Source organism: Varanus komodoensis, unplaced genomic scaffold (assembly GCF_004798865.1).
Source record: "Varanus komodoensis strain SLA01 unplaced genomic scaffold, ASM479886v1 scaffold15, whole genome shotgun sequence".
Classification (NCBI taxonomy): Eukaryota; Metazoa; Chordata; class Lepidosauria; order Squamata; family Varanidae; genus Varanus; species Varanus komodoensis.
Genome location: NW_025335440.1, coordinates 27,018,717 through 27,024,716, shown reverse-complemented (window position 1 = coordinate 27,024,716; position 6,000 = coordinate 27,018,717). Strand labels below are relative to the sequence as shown.

At 43.6% G+C, this 6,000-nt stretch overlaps 1 protein-coding gene across 1 annotated transcript in view; it reads left to right on the top strand.

Moving 5' to 3' along the window:
- The first annotated feature begins 1,266 nt into the window (after window positions 1-1,266).
- Window positions 1,267-6,000, top strand: part of STEAP4 (STEAP4 metalloreductase) — a 28,804-nt gene continuing 24,070 nt past the window's right edge. Inside the window, exon 1 of the mRNA XM_044424888.1 lies at window positions 1,267-1,494. The gene's annotated coding sequence lies outside the window, so the exon portion shown is untranslated. The remainder of the gene's footprint in view (window positions 1,495-6,000) is intronic.

The window sequence follows — 6,000 nt, the reverse complement described above, 5'->3', positions numbered from 1 at the left end:
TGGGATTGCACCTGAGAGCTTTTGCATATAGAATGGGAGGCTGGGAGCTCTCCCCTGGAGTTACAGCTGTTCACCAAAGGGCATAGAGGGCACATATGCTAACTGTGAAGGACAGGCTTTGAACAAACATTTCTGTCCAGCAGACAACTGCTTCTGGAGCAGGGCAACTCCATGTTCTGGGAGCCCTGGGACAAGGGCCCCCTTGAGCCTTCGCTGTTGCATCTCCTCCTCCTTGTCATCATCACTGACAGGCAGAGAGGCAGTGAGTGAGCATCTGGATCTGAGCAAGAGCATGTGAAGAAGTGGTTGCCACAGTGAGGAGGACACGGATGAGAAAGGGGAGGAGCAGCAACCCAGGAGGTCTTGTCAAGGGGCTTTGATGTGGTCTCGGCCCTGGCAGATGCCCAGACAGGCCTTTCCTTGACATCCACCCCATTCAGGAGGCACATGTATACTCAACTCGCACATAGCAAAGCATCTCCCTTTTGTCCCATTGTGGAAGTGGGATGACACAAAACTATCCTATAACAAATTGTGTGACCATCTTCTCCTCAGAGGCACCATTTCAGGATGGAGAACGGGTGGGCTGGGGTACCACAATATTCTGGAAAATATCTGAAGCTTGTTCTTAGATATATCAAAGATCAACTGCTGTAAGTTGAGTATCTGAAGATTATCTCACTTTTCATATCCCATCATAACAATATATGGCCAAGCCATTCACTCACTTCTTTGAAAAAAGCAAAGTGTTGTACTTACAACACAAATATCTGGTGCAAAAGTACACTCACCAGTTTAGAATCATGGAGACTCAGGTTCAAATCCCCATCCAGCCACAAAGCTTGTTGGGGAACCTTGGGTCACGCCTCTCCCTCCCCCCCTCACTCTCACTCTTACGCTAAACTACCACACAGGGTTGTGGTAAGAGCAAAATGAGAAAGGAAGGCATCATGTTCCCTATTCTGAACTGCTCAGAGAAGGAGAAGGCTGCAGCACAGCATTAAACAAATCTTAAATTCCAAAAAATCATCACACAAAATCGGAATGACAGGCAGCAATTGTTCTTGTGACCACAACTTCCACACTGCATTGCCTTTAAAGCACAGCCAAAAATCCCCAGCTGGAACAAGGAGTCAGTGAGGAGAGAAAACACTGGCATCTGTCTTGGCATCTGTCTGTACCCGGAGCAAGCAGCTGTGTCTGGACCTCAGCCAAATATCAGGGCAGGGATTTTCCCCAGACCTCTTCTCCAGGAAATTCTGCCTCTCCACACTTGGGCATACGGGCTTGCAACATCTCAGATCTTCCCTCCTCACCCTCCCTTTCCTGCCTCTCCTCTGAGGCTGTTAAATGTCCAGGAGTAGCCAAGGACTTCCCCATTCTTTTCCAAGCACAAGGGAGCTTCGCTGCTTTCTCCCTGAAGCTGCAGCCCCACTCAGCAACCAAGGAGGAAAGGGAAAGAAGCGAACACACACCGAAGGCTGGCTGTGCGAGGTACGTGTCGGTTTAAAACAGAGCCATCAAACATGTTTCTCCCAGGCCTGTGTCTGCCTGCAAGAGTCCTCTGCTTGGACTTCAGATTTGAATGTGAACTTCCAGACATAGAAACTTTTTCAGAGTCACTTCTGCTGCACATCAAAATGTGCAGAGGTTCATAAAAGCTTATGCCTGCTTTTCCTCCTGTGGTACAACTACACAATGAGGTGTGTGGTGGGGGTCCGTGTTTGTGGTGCTACTGCAGAAAGAAATAGCTAATAGCAAGAGATATTAAGGACCAGGGTGGAAGTGACACATGGATACAAAAACGATAAAGAGTGCTCTGGCACTTTAAATACAAACACCTTTGCTCCAGAATACATTTTTTTTGATCAGAGGCCAAGTCATTGGAAAGTTTGGTTACCTGGATGGCTCTTTTGAAGCCTGGAGCAGGAACTGACTTCAGGTCAGCTTAATTTTATGTATGTTTACTCAGGTTAGCCTCTTTGTGTTGAACTGAGCATAGTCTCAAGTAATACTGTACAGGACTGAGCTGCAACCTAAATCAGGATATCAAAGAAGCAGCCCAGAGATTTTTTCTCTCTTTCCTAAGACAATGTGGCCATTGAGGTGGAGTAAAAGGTAAGAATTACTTTCTACCATGCAGGTAGTGTGATGACAATATGCTCATGTGAACTTTTGATGTTCTTTAAATGAACTGCTAAGTGCTCATCTGTCGGCATAATGTTGTAAGATGCATTATCTTCTATTCTATGCATTATGGCTATTGTATTCCTGGCTGGACCCAGCCTTGGGTAACTGCAGGTTGTGCCCTCTGAAATGAGTGGAACTTACCTCCCCAAATCATATGATCCTGTCCCCCACCAAAAGGGCGCACAACCAATTCGATAGCCTTAGAGGTTTCCTCACACAGATCCTGACTGTGCTGGGGAAAGCAGGCCAAATGGTTTGGCCCATCATTAGAAACGAGGTCAGCATGGCGGAGGTTTAAACTTTGGCTATAGTCCGCCAAAGCTTAGGCCAGAACCAATGGCAAATTATTAAGATGCTACAAGAATCTTGGTTGGTTTTGCTGCAATGGACTAATACCTGCATGGGACACTGTTGCACAGCTGGGCAGCACTGACTGTCATTTTCTCCTGCCTCAAATGCCTCCTTTTGATGCCAGCTTGGAAGGATGAGGTTGTGGAGCCCCTGTCTCTACAAGCCACCTGGCAGTGGGATCCAACACCATCGCCTGCCTTAAACCCAGTCACATCAATTGATTTACAGAAAGAAAGAGATCAAAGAGAAGGGAGGGTATCAAATGGAAGATACCAAAACAGCAGTTCTTTATAAATGTACATAGAAAGTTTCTATCCCTGAACCTGCAAACATCTCAGTGTTTCAGTTCAGTTGTATTGTATTAGTAATACAGATGCCATTACTGAAAGCAGGCTGTCTCTGCTCTGCTATTGGAAAAACTTTGCAAACCTGCAGTCTTTCAAATACATGCACATACACAAGTACATTTTTCAGACTGGCATAACTGCATTTGTTTTCAATTGTGAAAAGTATTTTAAAGTAGAAATTGTATTGTTAATGTTAAAGGGCGGGGGGGGGGGGAGAGAGAGAGAGAGATTACCTTTCCAGGTTCCTCATTGACAGGAGTGATTTAAAAGAGTTTAATGATAATAAGAAAGCAAGCACTCCAACTGCATACTAAAATATTTGCATGCAATTGCAAGCAATAGCTAGCGCCAACTCTTGTGCTAGAAAAACACAATGCATCCCATATCATGAACATTCCTGAAAACTACTTTGTCATGCTTAAGTGGATTTTTAAGATTCAAGTTCTTTGAAAAATACATGGTGTACTCATCTCATTAGAACACTCAAATAATCAGACATTTTCATAAAGTTAGACAGGGGTTTTTATATACAAGGCTTTAACAGAGTATCTCTTGGGCTATATATGCAAATTTCTGATAATTGTGAGAGGAAGGGAAAAAAGAAAGAAACATTTTAATAAAAATGAGTTTACAAATGTAGGTTTTATATGCATATAACTATTATTATTATTTATTTCATTTTTATACTGCCCATACCTGAATCTCTCTGAGCAGTTTACTACAAAATATAAAAACAATAAAATTTAATAGATAAAAACATTAACAAGAATTAAAATTAGTTTAAAATAGCATAAAATATTTTAAAAACATACAAATCCAATGAAAAACCCAGCCAAGAATAAGAGAGAGGAACCTGGCTAATCGTGTCAGGCCCCTGAATGATCTGGGAGGTCTTTGAAGGCTTCCCCCAACTCAACTGATGGCAACTTCATGTGAAAGGTATCTGATGTCTTGGCTTAACAACACTCAAGGGCTTTCTACAGAAGTGCACAGGCACAACACAAACCCACTTTGGGGGTCTAGTTGCAGGCTCCAGCTCTGCACAAACACACAGGTGTGCACACACCCATGTATGCAGACAGCCATAGTCCTTTCTTTCACTTCCTGCACATAAGTGTTCAGGCCCTGGCCCATGCAGGCACTATTTAATATGGCGTGAGCCAGTCACTTATACACAATTGTTTCAACTTTTCAGGACAAGCAGTGACTCTTCCTAAAAATATTTTTAAAGGAAAGAACTAATGAATGGGGAATAGCTTCAGTTTGCTGTTTTCTGCTATAATGTAGGAAGTTCAGCTGCAAGTTCAGCTTGCCACTTTTTGATGACATTTCCAGCCATTTCCAGCCACCTCCATAATTAAATTTACATGTGTGGCCAGGACATACCACAGGTGCCTATTTATAGGAGCAATACTCCCTTCAAATGCCCAAACATTCTGGATGAATAATGCTTTACCAGAAGTTAAGATTAGAGTGACCTGATCCCAAAGAGCACAGATCTAGGAAGAGGGATTGCCAGAAAATGCGGCAGCATCTCTCATTCCTGCAAACCATATCAGCATTCTCCGTTCTACAGAACTATTAGACATGTAGGAGTCTTGTCCTCTTTAGCAAGACAGACTATGTGACCTTCCTCCTACCTGATTGTTTAATGTATGAGTAACCATCCCACGGTTTTCCAGATTCATCAAAACAAACCACGTACACACTATTCCAAATGCTACAGGGCACCTGGGACTGGTTGGTGTTTTTACGATTCGCCTGCCACTTCTGCCTAGCAAAACAACCCATTGTTCAAGACTCAGAAATAATGGCAAAGTATGATTTAAACTGCGCAAACCCAACAATAACCCATGAGTTCTCTTTCTGTATTATCTGTGGCTAATTACCTCATTAACATGGCTGGGTTCGCACAACCCAGCAACCCAGAATTCAACAACCCATGAGCTGGGATTGTCTGTGAGCCCAGCCAGTGGCAAACTGTCATCCAGAGAAGGTTCACACATAGCCAGCGACCACTTGGTAGGTCAACATTTATCACATGTTATGAGAACCAGGGGCCACCACATCCATTGTTGTTCCATACAAGGGTGGAAGGTCTGCAGCCCAAATCTCACTAATGTGTGGATAATTCACAGAACTAGATCTTTTGTGAACTGACTCTGACTCTGGAAAGTGCTGGAAGGTGTAACAATGATGACTGTGAGCTTTTCCACAGGAGGGATTTATTGTGTGCTCATGATTCCTTATTCTCTGTGGGTATTTTTATGGGTTCTTTAGTTTAAATGAAGTCACAATCCTCCACTACTGTAATCTCCCACCTGTTCACTTAGAAGTCAACCCTTTGGAACTTGCCTGCTCCTTCTGGAAATACTTGTTACCAAAATGCTGGCTGTTTTCTCCTAGGGATGGGCCAATTGTTTGTTACCTATCCAGTTCTCTGCTACAGAGCCAAGTTCTTGACAGCTCTCATTGTTTCATTCTTCGGTGATTTGTCGAATTGTGGCAGAACATGTTTTTGATCAGGGAGCACAACTGGTCACATTATGCTGCTCTAAAGTCTTTGAAACCACTCATGCTTTTAGAAAAGCTGGACATGCAGTTCCAGAAGTGACAAAACAGGGAAATAACTGGGGTTGCTTTTTGTCTACAAAGCCCCAATAAGGTGCAGTAGAACTAGAAACTACTCAACAGACATACAATTTAAAAATAAAAACAAGCAAAGGGAGGCACTACCATAAAGTTTGAGGTGCATTTCAATATGCTGAAGAAGAAGAACATTCCTGACTTGTAACTGAGCTTTAAAATTCCTAGCACAAAAGAGAATTGGACTAACATCTGGCCAATTTGCTCTCAATATTGGTCAGAGTGAAAGAAGCAAATGAATAGGAACCGGCTTGCTCTCTGGCCTCTCATATCATGGCCCAGGTGAGGAGGACAGGCAGCGGATGCCATGGCTTCCTTGTTCAATGGCGCCTGGCTGGTTGAGCAACAGTGATGATAAGGTGGGTGAGGAGCAGGAGCAGCTGGTGGTCATGGCCATGGGAAGGAGGGAAGTGGCCCATTGACAGTGACTGGCTGGATTGCAGCTCTACTCAGAGGGAAGAGGATT